General features: G+C 45.9%; 1 long non-coding RNA gene across 1 annotated transcript in view; it reads right to left on the reverse strand.

Moving 5' to 3' along the window:
• The window catches only part of LOC113631661 (uncharacterized), a 196,094-nt gene that overhangs the window by 26,457 nt on the left and 144,020 nt on the right, over window positions 1-25,617 (reverse strand). Inside the window, exon 4 of the long non-coding RNA XR_003437482.1 lies at window positions 21,352-21,531. This is a non-coding gene — a long non-coding RNA (uncharacterized LOC113631661). The remainder of the gene's footprint in view (window positions 1-21,351; window positions 21,532-25,617) is intronic.

The following is a 25,617-nucleotide window of genomic DNA, read 5'->3' on the forward strand; positions in this document are numbered from 1 at the left end:
ATCCAACGTCTCCATTTCTATTCTCACCACCTTGTTTCAGGACTTCGTCACTTTTCCCCCGCCCACCCCACCGGGCCCAGTCTTCCGGACTTAGTCTCCCACAGTCCATCCTGGACCCCGTGGGCTGCAGGGTAGAATTCAGACTCCCTGGCTTTTTGTGGTCTGGTCCCTGCCTACACTTCAGGCCTCATCTCCCTGTCATCCACGCCCCACCCTCCACTATGATCCTCCAATAAATTAACCCACTCTGTCAGGAAAAATGCGAAAAACTTTGAAACGGGCCAAAAATGGATTACTGGGTGTCCTGTCTGGTGCACCCTACTGGGTTACCCTTGTCTTTCCTTGGTCTTGAGCTAGTTTATTTCTGTGAGTTGTAGACTATTTTATATTTCATTTCTGTAAGTTGTAGGCTATTTCCTATCTTATTTCTGTAAGCTGTACACTAGTGAAAGTGATGCAAATGAGTCTTGGCCACAGAAGTGCAAACTGTGTCCCTGGAGATGCACCGGTGGATATTGACTGGTTTTGCATCTATTCTTAAATTCTTTTCATCATTTCTGATAACTTACAGATGAACGTTCTTTGAATTCTCCTTTGAACAATTTATAACATCTTACTGGTTTTCTCATTAATTAATGAGTTCAATAAAACCTCTGACAGATGCTCAATTTATAATTCTATTAGAGTCACAGTTCTATCCTTTTAAATTTTTATATCTTTTAGTAACTCCTATGGTTCTCTGATTGGGCCACACTCTTTCCTACCTCTCTTTGTACAAGCTGCTGGTACTGTCCAGAATATTCTTCCTCATCTTTGTCTACCTGGTGAACTCCTAATCATCCTTCAATGCTTAGCTAAAGGTTGCCTCTTCTGTGAAGTCTTCCCTGATTACCCAGTGAATCCTCCTGAGCCAGTAGTACTTTGTATGTGCCTGTATTTCCATGCTTAGTATGGGTCCATATCTGCTTTCCACACTAGTCTTGGAACTCCTGTTGGTAAGGGCCATATTCTACTCATCTAGAATATGGATATCTATATTCTACTCACCTGGCACAGAGTAGGCGCTTAACCGTATTAGTGAATACTTATTTAGTACCTTTACCTGGGTTTCCTTTTAATTCTCACAACAGAAGTAGGTAACATTTGTGTCTACCTTTTATGGATGAAGAAATTGAACTTAACTTGCCCGGGATCACACAGCTTTGGGAGTTTCTGACCTAGTGGGTGTGTCATCTGACTGAATGGTGCTTATTTATTTATTTATTTATTTTGGCTGCGTTGGGTCTTCATTGCTGCTCACAGGCTTTCTATAGTTGTGGCGAGCGGGGGCTACTCTTCATCGTGGTGCTCAGGCTTCTCATTGCGGTGGCTTCTCTTGTTGCGGAACACGGGCTCTGGGCGCACGGGCTTCAGTAGTTGTGGCGCACGGGCTTAGTTGTTCCAAGGCATGTGGGATCTTCCTGGAGCAGGACTCGAACCCGTGTCCCCTGCACTGGCAGGCGGATTCTTAACCACCAGGGAAGTCCCTGACTGAATGTTCTTAACTGCAATGTTATTAGTGTTTGTTGATTCAGCAAATCCGTGGCCGTCAGGCCCTCTTTAAGTTATGCTTAAACAGAACAACCATGACTTAGGAAAAGAAGGGTTGACGTTTGGGTTTTGTTTTTTTATCAAGAGATAACATACATTACCAGCTTGGGACAATGAAGAGCAAAAAAACTTACAATACCTTAATTTAAGAAATTAGCCAAAACATATCAACCACAGAGAACCGGCTATCCAGACAAAGTCATGGTTATTATTACACACTGCAGCATAAATGAAAACTGCTGTTTCTGGCTCACACAATCAGCACAGCCATTGGCGCATACTGGTGCCCGGCAGGTAGTATCTGTCTATGGGCATTTGCACAGGGACATTCACAGTGCAGGGGCCAGCTGTCCTGAGGAGCTGCCCGAGGAGCCCCAGCCCCTATTCGCCTGGTGCATCTCTCCTGGCCAGCCTGCTCCTGCCAAGGGCAGTTCTATCAGGGCTGCATCTAGGGTTTGGAGTTGACGGAAGCCTCTGGAGCATTTTTAAAAATACACTCAATTGCTCAACTTTGCTAAGCAGGTGAAGAGTGAAACAAATGCTGCTTCACGACCTGGGTAAGTCAGCTTCTGTCCTTGAGGTGACTCAGGGCAATCTGACCTCCACTCACAGGGTTGAAACAAACAGAGTGCATTGCCATAATAAGGGACATGTTGGGAAAGGCCATGCTGGGCTTTGATTACCTAGTGTGGTGTGATTAGGGTACGTTTGATGTTGATAATCCGTCTGAGGGCCCTTCATCTCAGCGCCCCGTCCTTGGAGGTTTGGGCTCGGGCAAGCCAACGTAATCACTACCTCTGGCTCCAGATTGTGCCGGAGAGTAGGCTGTGCGGAGGCTTGGGAGCAGCGAGGCCAGGCAACCACAGCTGCATTTCTCCTCAGTGCCAGGAAAGGTTCTAATTCAAAACAAATGTATTTATCACTCCCAACCGCTCCACAGGGCAGGGCATCCTGCCTCTGGGTGGAGTGTCAGTATACAGTGGGAACTGTGGCAGGCGGCCAACGGAAATTTCACATTTCACCAAGGTTCCTGCCACTCTGCAATGGTCCTGTAGACCCAGCATCACTGAGTGGAGAGAGTCCAGCCTCCCAGCCAGCCTTAGAGACCCAGGCGCCAGGCCAGGGCCGGGCCCTCAAACCACCAGCCAGACAGCCCCTGCCACAGCAGGCCAGGCCCTGAGACTGAGCTATCTCCACCTGGTGGCTAAGGTGCTTTCTAAGCCAGGAGAATGGGCCAAGGGGGAAATCGGTCTGTATGAATCCCCGTGACATATATGCCGTGGTTCCCTGTGTAAGGAGTCAGAGGCTTCTTCTGCTGTAAGACAAGACCACCTTTGCCTGGGGGTCCAGGGGCCTGGCTGGACATGCTCCAGAGAGAAGGAAAGGAATCGCAGACAGTTATAGATTTCCAAATCACTGGACTCCGGGCTGCTGACCCGTCCTTCCTCCTCCAATCTAGGCTTCCCCACTACCGGAGTTCTTTCTACCACAGACTAGAGCTTGTCTCTCTCCATCTGGACACTCGCCTGAAAGAAGTCCACTCCCTACAGGTGCCATATCCAGTGCTTCCTGGTTCTTCCTGTACCCACCTGTCCCATCTCAACACTCTCTCCTTCACGCCCCTCACTCACCAGCCCACCACTCCCCAAGCAGGCCATGCACTTTCTTTTTTTTTTGGCAAAGATTTTATTTTATTTTTTTAACATCTTCTTTGGAGTATAATTGCTTTACAATAGTGTGTTAGTTTCTACTTTATAACGAAGTGAATCAGTTATACGTACACATATGTCCCCATATCTCCTCCCTCTTGCGTCTCCCTCCCACCCTCCCTATCCCACCCCTCTGGGTGGTCACAAAACACCGAGCTGATCTCCCTGTGCTATGCGGCTGCTTCCCACTAGCTATCTATTTTACATTTGTTAGTGTATATATGTCCATGCCACTCTAGCCCCCGAATATCCTCTACCTTGTGCTGCTCATGCTTCAAGGCCCAGCCCTCCTAGGTGAAGGCTCTCCTGCCTTTCCTACCCCCATCCAGACAGAACTTGAATGCTTTCCTCCCTTCACAGGCCTTCATAGCTGTGTGTACCCACCTTTAGTGTAACATTAAACTACATCAGAACTGATATGTCCACCTTTCTGATTATGAGCTCAATCCAAGTTAGGGCTCCTTTTGTATTCACCTATTCTCCAAGAGTGACTAGTATAGCCCCTGGCACATAGTAGGTGCTCAATAAATGGAAAGAATGAACGAGCGAATGTCCAAAATCATCCCCTTTCCTTGGAGAATCTCTTTTCTTAGGAGGACGTAATCCAATTCTGAGCCTTCTAGGGGTCAAAGGACATTTATCTGTGGAAAATTGTTTGCTCTGGACAAATTCTGCCTTTCCCCCATCCCTAGAAAAAGCCCAAGGCAAAGAAGACAATGTGCAAACTAACCATTTCAGGATAAGTGTACTCTCAGATGCTAACAATTTTACTGCGTGTTAAGAGCAAAGCCAAGCCACACACGGAAGTGAGACCTCCTGAACGTCCCCCACCAAGCATTTAGCTGACTGCTCTGCTGGAATTTTGATGACAATACTAGGCATCTGGGTAAAGATGCACTGTGCAAGAACAGAGGGATTCTGAAGATTATTTTATATATAAATCTTTGGCCTTTCACTTCTGGAGGCACGGCATCCTGAGAGAAGAGAAAAAGGTGCAATATCCTTGGTTTGTGACCTGGGCTGTACCGTTCCTACAAAATTCTGAACCTTCGTGTCAGAATTGCTACTCTCTTCAGATTCTTTTGCTTTAAAAAGAGTTATCATTATCCTTATTAAGATTGTTCTTATTGAGAATCACCTCCTCTAAGAACAAAACAGGCTAAAATCTGAAGCAAATATTCCAACTTTCCCAAAGATAAGATTTATAATTTCAATATTCTGATGGTAAGATCAAGGTCCAATTAAACATAACAAACTAACGTCTACACAGGGGCGTTATACGCCCAAAGCCTTTCTGCATACATAATCTCACTGATAAGAGTTGCTCTAACTCATCAGTTCCACACCTGGCAAAGGGACAAAAATTTAAGCACTTTTCTCCTACCCCCTCCACACACTGCTGAGTGTCTCCCCTCACTCCACTGCCCACCCCAGGTGGAAAGGAAACCAAATGCCCATTCATCTCTAACACCTCCAATCCCATTTCCAGGAAAAGGAGGTCATAGCTCTCCCTTGCAGAAAGAAGCAGAGTGCCCCCTCCCCACATCCTGAACCCCCCCTCCCTCTCCAGCCTAGCTCTGCCCACTTCCCCACCCCGACTCAGCTACAGCCCTGATGAACTGCTCCCAGCTTCCAGAATGCACCATGCTCTGTCACCTCCAATGCCGGTCACTAGCTCACTGTGCACCTCACTCTTACTCAACTTTTGAGTCTTAATTAGATATCACCTCCTCCTGGAAGCCCTCCCCCAGCTCCCAAGGCTGAGTTAGGGCTCTTTCAAACAGTTCCTAGCTCGCCCTAGGAACTGTCCTTCTCCTATCCCAACAGTAATCATATTTCTTTATGATAGTCAATTATACTTGTTTTCTCACCCTCTAGAGAGCACCGTCCAATAATCATATAATGCGAGCCAGACGTGTCATTTTTAATTTTCTAGCAGCCTCATTAAAAAAGTGAAAACAAATAGGTGAAATTAATTTTAACAAGTTTTATTTAACCTACTATATTGAAAATATTATGATTTCATCATGTAACCAACATAAAACAGATGTTAATGAGATACTTCACACGCACTTCTTTTCCTACAGAGCTTTGAAATCTGGTGTGTATTCTACACTTACAGCACGTCTCCATTCGGACATTTCAAGTGCTCAATAACCACATGAGGCTGGTGGCTATTGTATGGGACAGTGGGAGTCTAGATTAAACTCCTTGAAGGCAGGGCACGGTCTCAACCCCTCACACTAGCATATCTTGCCCTGTGCTCAGCACAAGGGCAACAGTGTGAATATCTTAGTCCATTTGGGCTGCTATAACAAAAATATCACTGGGTAAGGCTTGGTGACTTAAACAACAAACACTTATTTCTCACAGTTCTGGAGGCTAGGAGGTCCAAGATCAAGACACTGGCAGATCCAGTGTCTGGTGATGGCCTGCTTCCTGGTTCATCGATGGCCATCTTTTCACCATGTCTTCACGTGGCAGAAGGGATAAAGGAGTTCCCTGGGGTGTCTTTTATCCGATTCATGAGGGCTCTACCCTCATGACCTAATCACCTCCCAAAGGCCCCACCTCCTAATACCATCACATTGGGGGGGTTATGGGACACAAACATTCCATTCATCCCCCAAGGAGGGAGGCTGGGTGTATGAGTGCCTCCCTGTGGCCCAGAGCAATGGGTGTCTATAATATAAGGTGCAAGTAAGCACGTGTGGGCTCAGGTAAAACTCTGTTCCAGTGAAACTCCCTAAATAAAAGAGAGGTGGCCAGATTATGGGCCACTCACATCATATTTCAAGCGTTACTCAAAGGACAGAAACACCAGTTCAACAAAGCAAACTGATCAGACCCTTGGAATTTAGAACAATGTAATTTAACCTTCATATAAGATTGAAACCAAAATGGAAACACAGTATCTCCAGGAGAATTCCTTGAAATGACTCAGCCAGAAACGTTCTCTGCCGCAGGACCCGGAGGCAGGAAAGAAGCCTGAGGCCAAGGAGGAAGGACAAGTGTGGAATTATCTGAGTCCTACCCACTCTTTGTTTCACGATTCCTAGAGTTTTTATCCTAAAAGCTGACACTTTTTAAAGTGCTTTTTGGAAACAACAAAGCAGCGGTGCCAGGAAAAACAATGACATCAGCCCCAAACTGCAGAGAAGCAGCCTTTGGGAAGACCTCAAGGACACACGGGGAGGTGGCACTGCAGAGCTGAGAACCGTCTCTGTCCAGTCAGAGTGCTAGATTCCGAGATACACAGATCTCAAGGACTTCTGACACATCAGTTGCTAAACCAGCAGTTCTTAAGTTTTGGCGGGGGTGGGGGGGGGGGGGGGGGGGGGGGTCAATAGAATCCTCTAGGGGGCAAGTTAAATATCCAGATTGCTGGGTCCCACCCTTCAGAGCGTTTAATTCAGTGGTTCTGAGGTGGGTCCCAGGAATATGCACTCTTGTCGAGTACACCTAGGAGACTGTGATAGGGAGTTCCGCACTTTGAGAAAAACAACCCTGAATAATCAATTCACTTTTCTCTTACCTCTCCTTTCTAAACACCCCCAAAGCTATACCTTCTTGGCCACAAGTATGGCCATGTGGTTCCTGTGCTGCATAATGGCTCCCAGCTGAGAAGGCAAGTGGGCATTGAGATCTAGGTGCCTGGCATGGGGCCGTGCCCACCCAGAGTAACGAGCACTCTTTCTTTGAACAGAGACGCCTCCAAATGCAAGGCTTCTGCCCTAGTGTGGAGCCGGGTCAGCCCAGAGGGGGCACTTTTTTTCTGATTCATGCAAAGACACTATATAGGCTAGCAACAGCCCTGAATCTGCTGTGCAACACCTTGGACACTGCATCTTCCCCAGACCCCGACACCTGACACCCTCAAACAGTCACTGCTCTTGAAGCTGGAAACCACGAATAGAATTGATGGCTCATCATTTTCCTTGTGCCTCACTAGCCAGCCAACAGCCAGCCAGGTCCTTCCTGGGCCCCAACGATGCTCCAGCAGGCGCAGGCCCAGCGGCAGTCAGCACCTCCCTGAGCGAGGCCGGTCAGCGTCTCTGCGTGAATGAGGAACACGCCATTGTCTCACTGTGTTTCTTTCCTGGAAAGACTCTGCCTCACTGATTTTATGTGCAGATGCCAGATTTCTCCTGGGCTTGGTGATTATTTAACAGGAATGATGGTTCCATGGGAATAGCTCCTGTACACATCTCCAGGTTACCTGGTTTCCTGAGGCAGTAGACTGCTGAATGGGACGGACGCCCAAGTGACTGAAGCCCAAGTGACTGACTACATTTCTACAAATTCTCTTTTCACTCTTCTATTCTCTCGCAGCTTTTAAAATTTTCTGAACTGGATGAACACTTTATGACAGACTGTACATGTCAAGGCAGACAAAGAGCAGGTCATTGGACCTGCTGTGAATCTCAGATACATCCTGGGTGAAGTGAAAGAGGACTCCCCCCAGCTGCTAAGAGTGAGGAAATGCAAGCTGGGCTGGGCTGGGAACTCTAGCTCTGCTACAACCTGGCTAATTGTTACTGGGCAGAGAGACAAAGAACAGATAAGAATTTGCAGCCGCAAGAGAAAAGAAATCCGAAAGGGATGGAAGAGTTTAGTAAAAAGACAGCTGGAATCTGAACCTACCTTTTTTGTTCACGGGACAGCTACAAGGTGCCTCTTCCCATCATGTCACAAGCACTGACTATCCTAGGTCCAGGGAGACATGGGTCCCTCAGAGAACTCACTCACAGAATAGCAGGTGGTGTAGGTATAAACAAATAATTACAATCAAATGTGGTGGGTAGCAAGAAAGGGAAAGGCACCACCAAGCACTGTGGGCGTACCCAAGAAGGAAGGCCCCCGAGGATGACAGTAGTGCCCCGAGTGGAGCTTGGGGAAAAGCAGAGAGAGGAGCTTGACGGACTGACTGGCTTCCACCCCTAGAAATGGGACTGGGATCAACACAAACCAATCATTAGAAGGGACGAACGGGAATGGATTCTGGAAGAGCAACCAGCAAATAGTTCTTACAAACTCCATCATCCAGTTACCATCATTCAATAGCTCTTACCAATGGTCCCTCAGCTTGTTTCCAGTACCTTGCCGTTGTAAACAATGCCTTAATTGACATCCTCACACATCCTTGCACGTACAAGGATAACTTACAGAATAAATCCCTGGGAGTAGAACCTTGAGTTAAAGGGTGTCTGTTCTTATAACTCTGATAGACATGACCATATTGCCCTTCAAAGGGGGCACCCATTCACACCCACAGCATCTCTGAGATGGCTCACTTCCTCATATCCTGGCCTGTGTGTTGTCAACTTTCTTAGATCTGTACTTTCAAAGTTCAGTTTGACAACCATGTGGTTGATGGATAAGAAGGGGAATAAGAGTGGAGATAAGAAAAGCAGTTATATAATTACAGTAATAAAAGGGAGAGATGATAAGGACTTGAGCTATGGTAGCTGCCAAGTGTGTCTGAAAGTAGGGGCAGGATCAAGGTATGCATCTTCCAAGTACAACGTGGCAATGGAAAATGTAACTATTGTGCTGAAAATTTCACACTGAGAAGGCTTCTTTTTGACAAAAAGACTATAGAAAGGAAGGAATAAAGGAAGGGAGGGAGGGAGAGAGGAAGGCAGGGAGGAAGGGGAAGGGGAAATGATGGGAAAGAAAGGAAAGGAAAGAAAAAGAAAGGAAAGCATTCTGTTTTTAAGACTTTTCCAGTTGGAAATAAAAAATAAACATGCTAAGTACCAGAGGCCTTAACACAGGCTCTATACAGAGAATTTGAGTTAAACATGCTCAGATCTCAAAAACAAACAAACCTAGAAATGGAATAATGCGTCATCAGAGCACTAAGCATTAAGTAACACTCTAAAAGTGCATTTTGTAAATTCTAAACAGTCTACAGTGTGAGAGAATATGGCAATACTGGTCTTACTAAAGCAGAATAAGGCATTGAATCCTAAGGACCATTGCTCAACTTGAGAAAAACCTTTCCTCTGTGGATCCTCCCCCTTGGATGTTGTAGACAGGAGAGTTCTCAGCTGACATCCAGATGCCTCGTACACTGTAGGTCCTGTAGCAAACACTGGCTGCGATAGTCTAAGATCAACCCCTGACACCTTCCCCTAGTTTCAGAATGACTGTGTCTAATTCTTGATTATGTTTAAAATCTTCTTGTGAATATAACTGCAGATGAATGCATTTTGCTACTGAGGTCCATAAAACCCTCTGCTTTGCTCACATTCCTGAGGATGGCTACAACTATTTCTCTCCTGGGTGCAATGATGAGGGAAAAGAAGCATTTCTTCTTCCAAATCCCCTGACATCGTAACTACCCACCCAATCCTGCTTTTCTCATTATCTGTACCAACCATCCTGCGATCTTTCTTTCCTAGAAGATTCTTAAAGGAAGAAGCAAAAAGGAGAACATTTTTGAAATAGTTACAAAGGTGGGGGAGAAAAAAAGCAAACACATTTTTAGGAGGTTTAATGTGCCCATGGGAAAGAGGGTCAGATAAACAAGGTTGGGTGGGGTGGGGATTAGTCCCGGGTAGAACAGTCCGGGGCATATAATGCTGTATCTGGTGGAAGTCCCTGGAGGAGGGACCAGGAAATTTGCAGACCCGAACGTCAGAGCTGGAGCAGCTTACCAGGCACTCTGAAGCCATGTGGGTGTCCACAGCACCCCTCAGAGCAGGGCCACATGCTTGAGGGCTGCCCAGCGCCTGTGTGCTCTGCTTCCTTCAAGCCCAGGCCTGTGCTCTCTGCTCAGCTGGAACTCTCTCCAGCAAAGGGTCTGGGTCTCCCTCGGTTTCCCTTATTTCCCAGTGTATGTGTATAATTGATGCGTCTTTGCCAGGATGCCAAAGAGCCCAGAGTCCAGAGAATTCCCTGAGCCTTCAAACCCAGACTGGCTAGGCCCTTCAGTGTAGCCTGGAGTCCCGGGTACTGACTGATCAGGAGCCAGTAATCCCTCGTAGGAAGGAGGGTCTTAAGGCAGCGAAAAGTCTTCCCTCAAAGACCTAACCACAGCCAGGTTGAAAGGCCGGCTCTGGAACGCTGTGTCCCTGGTCCTGCTCAGGGTCCCACTCCTTGTTTCTGTCCTGCCGTCTCGCAAGAAAGGGAAGCCGTGCCTCCTCTGTGACGCCCCACAGACCGCCACCCACGAGAGGCTCTTGCTCGTCCTTCAATCGATCGCTGCTGTCCGTGATCATTACCACAGGAACGATCTCCTCAGCAAATGCCCCCCACTTAGCACCCACAGGTCTCTCCTCAGCAGGAAACATGGTGCTGGCACATAGGAGGTACTCAGCCATTGAATCAAAGTGGGCCATGCTATTTTCTCCTCCCACAATCCAATTCCGGAAAGAGTCTGGTGTTTCTTGTAGCTGAGAGTCCAGAGGATGATACAATCATCTATTTACTCCCAAGTAAGTCACCTTGCAGACCCTACAGAGTCACACTCCGACCGTGACTAAGTTCCTGCTTCCTCAGTTTCCCTCCCTCCTTCCTTCTACACTCTGCCTCTACCCATCCACCCACCCCCATCCCTAGCATCACCAAAGCCTGGAGCCACACGGCCTCTGGAGCCTGCCCTTCATTCTGAAACAGCGGCATGAATTCCTTTTCCAAGTGGAGCCCTCATCAGACAACCTCTCTCTTGCTGCCATTATAACCTTTCACAGCATAATTTTGATGTATCTTATGCTTTAAAAACCCCTTCCACCAAGGATAAAGGGTGAGCTGGAGTAAAGTGAGTGAAGAGACAGATAGTTCTGCCACCAGCAAGCAAATGTCTTCCCCTGAGAAATGACTTAAGGGGCCTAAGAGGCTTGGAAGAGTTAATGGCCCTCCCTAAAAGGCACCAGGTGCATCGAGAGACCAGAGACACTAATAGTTTACCTGTAAGAGCTCAGCTCAGACAAAATAAAGCAGAAATCTGAAAGAAAGGACTCCACATGTTTTTGAGATTTTTAGCACAAGGTTAAGGAACTGACCACAAACCAAAAGGACCCAGAAGTTCAAATCAAGCCTAGAAAGTTACTTAATTGTCTTTACCTCCCAAATAGCTACCAATGTGCTCATCTCATTATAGGCAGCACCCTCAAAAGGAAGGCCACCGGGGGGTGGGATAGGGAGGGTGGGAGGGAGGGAGACGCAAGAGGGAAGACATATGGGAACATATGTATATGTATAACTGATTCACTTTGTTATAAAGCAGAAACTAACACACCATTGTAAAGCAATTATACTCCAATAAAGATGTAAAAATAAATTAATTAATTAATTAAAAAAAAAAAAAAGGAAGGCCACTGGGAGGAGCAGAGGGAAGGTCTGAAAGCTCCTTGATAACCACATTAGAAATCAGAGAAGCAGGTCAATTAAAAGAGATACTAAGTGCGCGTACACATGCCAGGAAAAAAGGGGGCATCAGACCAGAGCAAAGCAAACCACCATCTGACAGTCCACCCTTTTTCTCTCTCTAAATTCCTAGTTGCCTTAGATGTAATACTATATTTGCAAATTCTCTGGCTCATGAACCGTTTGAAGTAACATAAAAGCCAATTATATTTCATTAAAAGCCAAAAAAAAAAAAAAAAAAAAGACACCAGGTGTGCCCAGGAGGCTGCAGCCGCAGGGCCGGCCCCTCTGAAGGGGTGGAGCTCACAGCTAGCCCGAAGTCCAGGCAGGGCAGGAGCTGCGCTGTACTCTGCCCCCTTGGCACTGAAGCGGCAGGCAATTTGGAGGCAGCCACTTGGACTCTGTTGGGCCCAATGAGTCCCTTGCCTAAACCATATGTTTTCCCTTTCCTTACAAAGCTGTTTCCTCAGCGGGTTCAGTGAGGAAACCCCTGAGTAAACAGAGAGCATGCCATGGGCCCCAAGGTTTCTCTGAGGTGTACCCCAGGGACGCAGCCCCGGGTGAAGCCCACTTCCAGTCCTCCTGCCAGCCCTCCAGCCCGTCACAACTGTTGTTCCCATGAAGTAGCTGCTTTCAACTCCATTCGCTTCAGCCTCCGAAGGAAAAGCTTACAGCAAGGCGGAGGAAACCTCCGAGGCAGATGTCTGCCGGGGGCACGGAAGCCCTCGGGCCCTCCCTGCCAAAGGGTCACCCCACCCCACCTCTGGCAGCAGAACAATGCCTCCAGTCTTGCTGGGGAACTCCACAGGCTTCCAGGTTGGCTCGTTTTCAGCATCTGAGTGGTTCAGGGGCCTCATCTTGTGTGAGGGGGAGGGGAAGCAAGAAGTAGCTAACATGTGAGGCCGCAGAGGCATGGGAGGATTGACGGGACCAGAGGTCTAGCCCAAGGCTGTCCAATTTGAAATCCCACATCTTGACCAGGACCCTTTATCAGTCATGGGCTGATACTGGGGCCAGGGCCACCAACCAGGTTCACCATCTAAATAGGAAGGCCCTTGATGTACTGCCAAGCTCAAGGGCTGGCTCAAGAAATACGTGGGCTGCACCTCAGGAAGGGGGCCAAGGAAAGTGGGTTTTGGCAGTAGCAGAAGCCCCTGTACTTTGCCAGTATTATCGTTGCTATTTGGTTCAGAAACCCAAGAAATAGTAGATAATCTCCACCACTTACTTACTGGTACAATCTTGAGCAGTTTACCTAATCTCTGCATGCCTCAATTTTCTCGTCTGTAAAATGGAAATAATAAGAGCCCCTACCTCAGAGGGTGGTTGTGAGGAGTAAGGAGTTAAAGTGTGCAAAGCACCCAGCAGATGCCTGGCACGTGGTAAGCTCTGTATATCGCTGATAGCAGCATCGTCATCCTCTTCCTCAGTAGCACCATCAGCATCACCATCATCTTGGTCTGAAACCTCCCCCCACTTCTCTCCAGGCAGAATCAAGCACTCCTGCCCATTACTCCCTTTAATGACACCTTGAATGTAGCCCTCATCACTTGGTACCAACGCCTCTAATCTGAGCAGGAATTATGACTTTCCATCTCTGTATCTTCAGTGCCTTATACAGTGCCTGGCACATAATGGATATGAAGTACACGTGTGTTGAATGAATGAAAAATGGTGCTTGATTCTAAAAATAAGACTTTCAGATAAATCACAAAGGTGTCTGATTTTTATAAGATTTTTAAATATGCCTTCGACCATGCCTTAGAAATCAGAACATCATAATAGGCGATACGAAAATTGAAAGGGCTTTAAATCATGATGTCAGACACGTGTAGGAGATTGTCATTGTAACAATCATTCTATCAAATAATAGTAACAAACCCCATTTGAGGCACTGAGTGTCCCTGATGCCCTAAAGACCCCCTCCCTATTCAGCATTTGAAGACTCAGAAATAGGCAATCCCAAGACGTACCCCCATGAGTCTTGCCATAAGTGAAAACATTTCCAAGGAATCAGCATTTAGTGGAATGTTTTAAAATGAACTTTCAAAGACAGACTCCAAAAATAGGTTCATGAAATACTGATGGAGCACCTCCTGTGTGCCAGACACTGGACAGACACATGTAAGATATGGTGTCTAGGAGGGGAAACAGGCACGTGAATAGATAATTCATATACGGGGAGTGATATGCAGAGGCAAGCCCAGCATATTCAGAAAATACAAAGGATGGGACCGAGTTGTGGGTTCGGGGATTTTTAAATGGCAGTAGAGACTGACCTAGGACAATGGATGCATTTTTAGGTTCTTACCAGGGCAGCTGTGGTTCAGAAATACCAAGGACTGCTAAGCACATTGCTGCACATTCTAAGAAGGTGCCACTACCACACTTGTAACCCATTTAAGCTGCCAGCAAGAGGAGCCCCCCACCCCCACCCCGCCCCGGACAGGCGGCTGGAGCTGCTAGCCTGCGTGGAGTCCCGGGGCAGGGCGCTCCCTCCCACCAGCCAGTGCACAGTTATCTTTGCTCAAACAAAGCCAGCGCTGTCCCGCTGTCCAGGACTGCCGAGGGCTTCTCTGCAGCCCACAGGCCCTCCCCGCTGAGTCTACAAATAATAACTGAATGTCGCCCAGGTCACCTCAAAAATGCTCACCACCATCGGGGTCCTGAGCAGGAGCCTTATCCTGTCATGCTCTGATGACTCCCTTCCTTCAAGCCCAGGCCTGTGCACCCACTGGTCATCATGGGTGTGCTTCCAGTTTTCAAGGGGTGGCTACATTTTGTACTTGGATAATTCCTTTTAACTAAGGGAGGTGCTGTGAGAAGTGGAACAATAGTGCCTATTCACGGTGGGTGAGAACCTTTAATTCACCATGCGCGGCTACATACTCCAGGCCAGAAAGATGCATGAGAGTACAAATGAAGAGAGCTCTCAGGTTTGGGACTGAGTCGCCCTCCTTCTAAGGAAAGAATCTTACAGCTCGGACCCCTGCTGGTCAATATGGCTGCTGGGACACGGCTTCCTCAGCGGGCTTCTGCCCATCCCTATGCAGGTGGGACTCTGGAGGTAGGCGCTGGCATGAGGTCCCTTAAGAGGATTACAAGCCAATCATCCTAAATCAGGCTCCTCAGTTTTCAATAATTACCCTCAAGCTAACCTTCCTTTTCCCTTGGAGGCTAAAAGGGGGCCTGTGAAGCCACTGCCTCAGGCCTCGAGGCACCTGGCGATGCAGGTCCCAGGAAGGAACTCAAGGAAGAGGCTGGGCTGGGAGGAGGAGCAGGAAATCTTGGCAATTCCTGAGCTGGCGCTGGGCCGAGGACGGTGGACTGAGAACAGTAGTACGTGCCTTTCGTTAAACTGAGAAGTGCCCCCAAAGAAATTCCACGCCATCGAGGTGCTTGTTGCAGTGGGAAAGGCAGAGGAAGAAAATACCAGGAGTCAGTGGCTGACAAGATAGAGCCCTGTGTTGGGCTTCCCTGGTAGCGCAGTGGTTGAGAGTCCGCCTGCCGATGGAGGGGACGCGGGTTCGTGCCCCGGTCCGGGAAGATCCCACATGCCGCGGAGTGGCTGGGCCCGTGAGCCGTGGCCGCTGAGCCTGCGCGTACGGAGCCTGTGCTCCGCAACGGGAGAGGCCACAACGGTGAGAGGGCCGCGTACCAAAAAAATAGAGCCCTGTGGAAGAGTCACCATGATTCATAACATGGGAAAAATGAGAACTTTTGGAATATTTGGTCAGCTCAGGTATCAGGTGATTTTTGCAAATCATGGCATTTTAAAATAATAACAATACACTGGCTTCTCTTTTATTATGTCATATGTTTATGGCAAAAAGTTACAAAAACACAGAAAAGTGTAAAGAAATAATCGAAATCATCAGGAAACTGGACACCCAAGAATAACCACAGTTAATATGGTGTGAGATATGTGAGTTAATATGGTGAGATTTTTGTATAAAACTCATATAAGATTGTTGGTATAGATATTTTATTGTCTCACAAAGATTTATTGATGGCCTATTATGTGCTAGGGATACAGCAATGAGCAAAACAGACAAGTTCCCAGTCCTCATGGATCTGGAACTCCTCATGGAAAAACAGACAATAAATAAATAAATACAAAAATATGCCATGTACCAGGAAGCAATAAGTGCTATAGAGAAAAATAAGGCACGATAGGTGACAGAAAGGATGGGGTGGCAGTGGTGGGCTGAGGAGTGGGTACTATTTTTATATGAGCAGGCAGGGGTGATGTGGCTGATAAGGTGAGCTTCAACCAGAGGCTGAAGAAAATGAAGACGCAGCTATGCAAGTATTTCAGGCAGAGCGAAGAGCAAGTGCAGAGTCCTGAGGCCACAAACACTGGGCATGCTGGAAGAACATTCAGGAGTCCAGGGTAGCTTGAAGCGGAGTGGACTTTCACTGGTGGCACAGTGGTTAAGAATCCACCTGCCAATGCAGGGGACATGGGTTCAAGCCCTGGGCCAGGAAGATCCCACGTGCCGCGGAGCAACTAAGCCTGTGCACCACAACTACTGAGCCTGTGCTCTAGAGCCCACGAGCCACAATGACTGAGCCCGCGTGCCACAACTACTGAAGCCCGTGTGCCTAGAGCCCATACTCCGCAATAAGAGAAGCCACCGCAATGAGAAGCCCGCGCACCGTAGCAAAGAGTAGTCCCGGCTCGCTGCAACTAGAGAAAGCCCGCGTGCAGCAGCAAAGACCCAATGCAGCCAAAATTAAATAAATAAATAAATATTTTTAAAAAACATAACTCTGTAATGACAATAAGATTGTACCATATGGACTAACCATAATGTATTCAAGCAATATCTTTTGTGGTTATTTTGATTATTTTTCTCTGTTATTAACAGTATGATGATTAACACATAAATCCTGGGAGCCCCCTGGTTATGTCCATACAATAAATTCCTAGAAATGTAATTAGTCAAAGAATATAAATACGTAAGAAGTTTTTTACACACATTCCAAATTTGCCCAGAAGGGGTCTGATAAATTATAACTCTGTATGTGTAAGAATTTCCATTTCACTGCTGGATATGACAACTTTTAAAAATCTTCAGCAATTTGATAAATGAAGACCTGTACTATTGATACATTGTTACTTTAATTATCGCCTGATCATTACTGAAATTGATGTTTTACATATGTTTATTGCAAATTGTCTGATCAGGTCTTTGTCCAATCTGATCAGATCTTTTGTTTATTTTTTATTGGGGAGTTTTTTTCTTATTGTTTTGAAGAGCTCTTGTATATAAAGACTCAACTTATTTGCTGGGGTTTTTTTCTCAGTTCTCAATTATCTTTTATGTTTGCTTATGGTTTTTTAACTTAAATTTTTAATATTTATTTAGGCTGTGCAGGGTCTCAGTTGCAGCATGCGGGATCTTCATTGCAGCACACGGGATCTTTGTTGCGGCACATGGGATCTTCATTGCGGCATGAGGACTCTTAGTTGTGGCATGCGGACTTTTTAGTTGCAGCATGCATGTGGGATCTAGTTCCCCCACCAGGGATCGAACCCAGGCCCCCTGCATTGGGAGCACGGAGTCTCACCCACTGGACCACCAGGGAAGTCACTTAACTTAAATTTTAAAATTCTTAGGAGGTCAAATCTATCAATATTTCTTTTATGATTTCATCCTTTGCTTTCTCACTGAAAGATCTGGTAAACATTCACCTATATTTTCTTTATTTTAAAAATAATTTTCTTTAAAAAAATCAGCCCTACTGTTTATGCAATAAGTATATGATTTTTTTCTACTTAGCCAATCAAATATCATCCTATGATTATGAATTGAGCAGTGTGACCTTTTCTTATAAATATGAAGCATACATTTATAATGTACAAAATTCATATATATGTGTGTGCATGCTTACACAATTACCAGATTTTCTATCTTATATCCATTAATTTGTAAGTCTGTTCTTGAAACAATATGAGATTTATTTATATACTGTAGCATTTTGATGCTTGGTACGGAAAGCATTCCCCAAAATTCTTATTTTGCTACATTTTCTAGGTTATTCTCTTTCATTTATTCTTCCTATAACTTTAAATTGTTATCACAATCCATAAACAATCTCATAGTAATTTTATGAGAATGACTTAACACTTAGAAATTAATTTTCAGAGAATGTACATCTTCACAATTGAGTCTTTTGTAACGTGGTATGTCTCTGTTTAGTCAGGTGTCTTAGGTACCTCAAAAAACGTTACCATTTTCATCATAGATTCTGTACATTCCTTTTAAGGTGCTTATTCCAAAGTACCTTACTTTTTATTGCTATTGTGAATTATTTTTTGTAGATTTTTTTTACTGCAATTGAAAAAGCTGGACAGAAGACATGTGTGTGATGTACATCATGAAGAACTACCTCATTCCTGTGCTAACGGAATTACAGCACGCAGCCCTGATGGACAACTTCCTATCCACAGCCCCACACTTGGAGGGGAAAAAGCGATCATGTGTGCAGTGTGTATCAGTTAAACTTAAAGGTTAGGCTGCTATAGCCAAAAGACCTAACAACACTGTGGAACAGAGAACAAAGAAGTTCATTTCTCCCTATGATAGTCAGAGATAAGCATACCAGCCTGGTGGGCAGCTCCGGTCTATGAGCCCAATCATGGACCCATGTTGCTTCCAGGTTACTGCTCTGTCACCCCATAGAGGATTGTTGTTGTTTATTTGGTTAAAGCTAGACTGCCTCTAAGTCAACATTGCAAAAGGGACAAAGGGAAAAGAAAGTGTTGGAGGGATGTACACAGCCTTAGGTCTAGGCCTGGGAATGACACACAGTACTCAGACTCCATTTGAAAGAACTTGATCACGCCACCACACTGATGTGCAAGGTGGGTGGGAAAATACAGTCTAGCCCTGTATCCAGGAAGAAAACAGATATGGTGGACAGCTACCAATACCAGCCATAATGTGCCCCCTCAGGAAGAAAATGTGATGAGAGGCTGATCATTTAAAAAGGGATATGTATGTCCATAAATCGTATCAATGTTTTCTTAGGTCAGTCTCCCCAGGCAATAGAAATAAAAACAAAAATAAACAAATGGGACCTAATCAACCTTACAAGCTTTTGCACAGCAAAGGAAACCATAAACAAAATGAGAAGACAACATACAGACTGGGAGAAAATACTTGCAAATGATGTGACCAACAGGGATTAATTTCAAAAATATACAAATAGCTCATAAAACTCAACAACAACAAAAAAACAAACAACCCAAACGGACAGAAGACCTAAATAGACATTTCTCCAAAGAAGACATTCAGATGGTCAATAGGTACATGAAATGATGCTCAACATTGCTAATTATTAGAGAAATGCAGATCAAAACTACAATGAGATACCACCTCACAGCAGTCAGAATGGCCATCATTAAAAAGTCTACAAATGGGCTTCCCTGGTGGCGCAGTGGTTAAGAGTCCGCCTGCCAATGCAGGGGACACGGGTTCATGCCCCAGTCCAGGAAGATCCCACATGCCGCGGAGCGGCTGGGCCCGTGAGCCATGGCTGCTGAGCCTGCACATCCGGAGCCTGTGCTCCACAACGGGAGAGGCCACAACAGTGAGAGGCCCGTGTACCGCAAAAAAAAAAAAGTCTACAAATAACAAATGCTGGAGAGGGTGTGGAGAAAAGGGAACCTTCCTATGCTGTTGGTGGGAATGTAAGTTGGTGCAACCACTATGGAAAACAGTATGGAGGTTCCTCAGAAAACTAAAAATAGAATTACCTTATGATCCAGCAATCCCACTCCTGGGCATATACCTGAACAAAACTATAATTCAAAAAGATACATGCACCCCAGTGTTCATAGCAGCACTATTTACAACAGTCAAGACACAGGAACAACCTAAATGACCAGAGACAGAGGAATGGATAAAGAAGATGTGGTATATATACACAATGGAATACTACTCATCCATAAAAAAGAATGAAATAATGCCACTTGCAGCAACATAGATGGACCTAGAGATTATCATACTAAGTGAAGTAAGTCAGAAAGGGAAAGACAAATACCACATGATACCACTTATATGTGGAATCTAAAATATGACACAAATGAACCTACCTACTAAACAGAAGCAGACTCGTGGATATAGAGAACAGATTTGTGGTTGCCAAGGGGGAGGGGGTTGGGAGAGGGATGGAGAGGGAGTTTAGGGTGAGCAGATGTAAATTATTATATATAGAAGGGATAAACAACAAGGTCCTACTGTACACACAAGAAACTATATTCAATATCCTATGATAATAGGATATTGAATATAGTTCAATATCATATCCCTTTTCCCATAATGGGAAAGAATATAAAAATGAGAATGTATATATATATATATATATATATATATATATATATATGTATATGTATATCTGAATCAGAAAAACCCTGGGTCTCTGACGACTCTATAGCACTGAGCACATACTGCCTTAGACTTTTACACGGAAGAGAAATAATCCTTTACTGTATATAAGCTGGCTCTCTGTGACAGCAGCTGGGACTGTATCTTAATTAATACAGAATGTCAAGAACTCTTTCTGGACACCTGTGAATTCGCTTGTCTTGGCTGTCCAGGGTACACTTATGCTGCAACAGCCCCTGTGCACAGCTTTGGGGAATTCATTCTCTCATTCCCTCCCAACATCTGCTTACTCATCCCCCAAATATGTGTGGAGAACCTGCCCTGTGCCCGGTACAGAGCCAGGCTTTGGGGACATAACAGTGAATGAGGCAGGGGCTCCATCCCTGAAGTTCGTTTGGATAAGACTGGTCACATTAAGCAGTGTGTAAGCATGAGTTGATGGAGAAACTCAGAGAGGGCTAAGAAATTCTGCTGAAAGTAGTCAATGTCAAGCCAGAGACCCACACCCATGTCTCTCAGGACCTGTAAACAGGTGCACACCATGCCAACTCCACAGGAGGAAAGGTGGCTCTGGAAGAGAAATCCTAAGATGGTAACTTGTTTTTGCACCTTCCTTACTTGCCTTTCATATAAGGTTCTACAGAGTTTAGAAACCCTACCAGAATGCAGTGATACAGACTTTGCTTTAACATTTTAAAGAAGGTTAAAGGAAGAATGATTCTAACTGACCCCATGAGCTCCCCTGCCACTGGCAGGTCCTGTAACCTGCAGCCCTCACACCTCTAGGGCTGTGTTGGTGTGCTCTTTCACACAAACAGCTGGGCTACAGATCAGCCTCAGTTCCCGCAGCCTCTCACCTGACGTCGCTCCAATCAAACTCAACCCCTGGCTGTGTACTAAACGCGCCTTGTGCTTTTCAACTTGTGGGCTTTTGTTCAAACTGTGCCCTGCGCCTAGAAAGCCCTTGCTCCAGGTTGTCTGATGGAATCTCAAATATCATGAGGATTCTCCTGATCCCCTGGGTTGAAAGTGTTCACATACACACAGCCAGACACTTACGTGAGTCTGCCTTGCCCCCAGCCAGATTGTAAGCTCCTCAGACCAGAGGCTGTGTCTCTGTGTCTAGCTCATCTTGGTGTGGCCTTAGTGCACAGCTGTGCATGTGAGAGGGCCTTAGTACATATCTGTTGGATTTGATTAGGTTGAATTTTCTCTCTTGTGGCATGGTAACAGAACAAAAGGGCTCCACAGGAGGAGCCAGGGCGTGGAGATGATGGGCTCACCTTGGCAGTGTAGAGTTGGTTTTCTTGTAGGTAAAACTGGGATAATAATGATACTTCAGTCTGCTGCAGGAGTAAAGAGTGGACATCTAGAAACAAATATTTCCTCTGAAGCAAGCGAGGTCAGTGTTGCATATATCCCTCTAGATGCACTCCATAGCACAGCCAGCCACAGCTCTATTGCTAGAAAAGAAAGGAGATGCAGGTGTTAATGGACAGCTAGCAGCCTCTGCCATATAAACAAGCCAAAAGGAAATGAATGACACATTTAATTACATTAACTTAAAAATTCTATTCAACCAAGACAACAAAAAGGTAAAAAAGGTAAGCATTAGACAGGAAGAAAATGTTAGCAACATATATAATTGACAAAAATTAGAATCTATGAAGAACTCTTTCAAATCAATAAGAAAAAGAGAAATAATAGGAATGGGCAAAAGATGTAAACAAGCAGCACTCAGAAGAAGAAACCCAAGTGGCCAATACACATGTGAAAAAACGATCAGCCTCATGAATAACTGGGGAAAGGCAAATTAAAACCATAAATAGATACCATTTCACATCCATCAGCTTTGCATGAAATTTTTTTTTTTTTTTTTTTTTTTTTGCGGTACGCGGGTCTCTCACTGTTGTGGCCTCTACCATTGCGGAGCACAGGCTCCGGACGCGCAGGCTTAGTGGCCATGGCTCACGGGCCCAGCCGCTCCGTGGCATGTGGGATCTTCCCGGACCGGGACACGAACCCGCGTCCCCTGCATCGGCAGGCAGACTCTCAACCACTGCACCACCAGGGAAGCCCCTGCACGAAATTTTTAATCTGACAATACCAGAATAAAGAGCAGGGTGATTCAATCACTGTTGGAAGTTGTATAAATTAATGCAACTGTTTTAGAGAATTTGATGCTGTTAAGAAAAGTCAAAATGCACATATCATCTGACCTATCCATTCCACCTTTAGACTGGTATCCTGGAAAAACTCTTGCACGTGGGCACAAGGAGAGTGCAAGGACACTCATAATGACATTATGTGTAATAGCAAAATAAAAATATTACAAGCAACATGAACGTCCATGAACTGGAGAATGGATACACAAATTGTGATTTATTAACACAGTGGAATGCTGTACAGTCACTAAAACAAATGAATTAGAGCCATGCAGATTAATACAGATGGATCTCACAAATACAACTTCGAATAAAAAGAGAAGGTTGCAAAAGAATCATACAGGATGCTGCCATATATAAAGTTTGAGAATATGCCAAACAACTCCCCATATTGTTTAGGATACACAAATTTATGGTGGAAATATAAAAGAATGCATGGAAGGGTAAACACAAAATTCAGAATACTAGTTTCCTAAGGGCAGTGGGATAGGGAAGGGGGAAGATATAGTCATCGTGAGTGCATAAGGGATGTCAATTGAATTGATAATATTTTATTTCTTGAACTGGGTAGTAGGCACATAAGTATCCATTTAATTTTTTTTAATCCTTTTTCTATGTCTGAAAATATTTCATGATAATTTTCTTTTTTTTTTTTTTGCGGCACGCGGGTCTCTCACTGTTGTGGCCTCTCCTGTTGCAGGGCACAGGCTCCGGACGCGCAGGCTCAGCGGCCATGGCTCACGGGCCTAGCCGCTCCGCGGCATGTGGGATCTTCCCAGACCGGGGCACGAACCCGCATCCCCTGCATCGGCAGGCGGACTCTCAACCACTGCGCCACCAGGGAAGCCCCATAATAAATTTTTAAATCATGTTTTAAGAGAACGGGTTTGTGGTAGTCAGGGCCCAAGACAGTCCCACTGACCCTGGCCTCCTGGTATTCACACCCTTGTGCAGTGGCCTCCCTAAAATGATGGTGTGTGACTTCTGATGCTAGGTCATAACAGGCATTGGAGTTTCTGCCTTGTTCTCTTGTACCACTTGCTGTAGGGGAAGCCCTCTGCCATGCTGGAGGACGCTCCTGCAGCTCTGTGAAGAGGGCCATGTGGAGAGGAACTTCCCGCCAACAGCTTGTACCAACCTGCCAGCCATGTGAGTAAGCCACCTGGGAATCAGATCTTCCAGCCCCAGCCAAGGACTGCAGTCCAGGTGACATCTGAGTACAGCCGTATGAGAGACCCTGAGCCAGGAGGACCCCGCCAGGCTGCTCTGAACTCCTAACCCACAGAAACTAGGAGGAAAAAGTAAACGATTCTTGACTTAAGGCACTATGGTTTGGAGTGATCTGTTATGCAGTCGTAGATAACTACTGCAGGGTCGTATTGAGTGATCACCAGGTTCCTTCAGATCTAGGCTTCGATTTCTCCCACCCCTAACTCCATTCATCCATTCACTCAGTCACTCAACTTCTGTGTAGAAGAAACTTCAAAAGTCTTAGGATCGCGCTTCCCTGGTGGCGCAGTGGTTGAGAGTCCGCCTGCCGATGCAGGGGACACGGGTTCGTGCCCCGGTCCGGGAAGATCCCACATGCCGCGGAGAGGCTGGGACCGTGAGCCATGGCCGCTGAGCCTGTGCGTCCGGAACCTGTGCTCCGCAACGAGAGAGGCCACAACAGTGAGAAGCCCGCGTACCGCAAAAAAAAAAAGTCTTAGGATCACTTCTGACTCCCTTTGGGATCCAGTCCTGGGCTAGAAACACTCTAAATAGTTAATAACTCAGAAGTTTAGTACTTCTTAATTTTACTTAGAAGAGATTCAGCTCACGAAAGAGGTCCTCCATCCTTAAGTTAATGCTATTGCAGAAAGTACAAGAACAGGCTCCAGAGGGAGAGGGCCTTGTGCTGTAACATGCGATTATATGTTTCCATAAGTATAGATCCTGGAACTGTATGTGGTATAAAGTAGTAAAATGCTGGATCATATGTTTTAGTATATATACTACCCTGAAAAGATTTCTCCCACCTGCCCAAAATTTACTAGCTACTAAATCTTTACTAACCACACCCACCAACCTCACTGCTTCTCCATCTGAACTATACCAGCTACCTGTGATCATCTGCCAGATCAATAGGGTCTAGAAAACACAGAGATAGACCCACAGCCAAATACGCTTAAGAATCAGCCTACCAGCAAAGACACATCCCACGAAAATATAACAAGAGCAAAATTTAAAAGAGGCCGGTTGTGGGCGAATGCAGGTACGTGCCAGCTCCGTGGCTGCAGTTAAACTTGAAGTACGTTCCCAGGGGTGGATCCCGACGTGATGCTACCCGGAAAGACGCACAGCCTGACGGACTTACAAAAAAGCTTTACTACCAGCACTGCTCAGCTCTCTGTCTTTCCTTAAAGTTGCTGTGCAACTTTGCCTTTACTTGGTGTGATAAAATGTCACTGACCTGAGGTGAGAAGACCTGGCGGGGGTGGGGGCGGGGTGTGCGTGTTATAATTTGGGCTTCTTTTGTAGACTCCAGCTAGCATAAACTAAAGACAACTTTACTGAAAGGAAAATAAATAACCCACAGGATGGAAAGAAGAGCTGAACAGCCAGGCTCTGAGTCATCCTGGGGATCATGGAAACAAGAATCCACTGGCCTTCTCTTTATACAGCTCCAACACCTTCCTCCCCCAGAAACTCTCCCCATGAGATTCAAGTGTCCAGTATAAAGAGCCCAGTGGACTAGCTAGAGCCATACGCCTATCCCTGGGGGTGGGAGACAGAAGGGGTTGGAAAGGTGGGACAGTCCCGTGACTGGCAGACCCACCAGAATGCAGTGATTACAAAAAAGTCAGTTTCCCAAAGAAAGGGATGCTGCGCTGGCAAAATAAGAGATGTCCATTCACTGTCTAGCCTTATATGCTTGTCATAGGCTTAAATAAGGTCATGCACCTCTGAGAGTTTCTCTTAAATCTCTGTAAATGTAAAGTTCTTGCTCACTGTCTCTTTCTTGGATTTAGAAGTAAGCAAGAGCCTTTCCTTCTGACACCCCTACCCCTCAGAGGCCTGGAGGGAGCTGCAGCAACCTTGGGGGCACTACATCCTGCAGGTCCAGGGCTCTGAGCTCCAAGTCACAGCTGTCATCAGGAAGGGAAAACAGAAAATTGTTTCCGGGAGTGTTGTCTGAACCAATAATCTGAGGCTTAGGAGAAATGCAACTGCTTGGCCTTTATGGGAGGGGTGTCTCTGAAGTTACCACTTGTGTCTCCTTCATCGTCTCTGAGACACCCCCCCGCCCCCATATGGAGCACCCACGGTGTAACTCAGGACAATACAGTTCCCAGCCCCTGGCTGCAGCTCAGCCTTGGCCGTCTGTGCGGCCAAGTCAAGTAA

Source organism: Aethalodelphis obliquidens, unplaced genomic scaffold (genome assembly GCF_003676395.1).
Source record: "Aethalodelphis obliquidens isolate GAN/ISIS:26980383/991018 unplaced genomic scaffold, ASM367639v1 scaffold2, whole genome shotgun sequence".
NCBI lineage: Eukaryota > Metazoa > Chordata > Mammalia > Artiodactyla > Delphinidae > Aethalodelphis > Aethalodelphis obliquidens.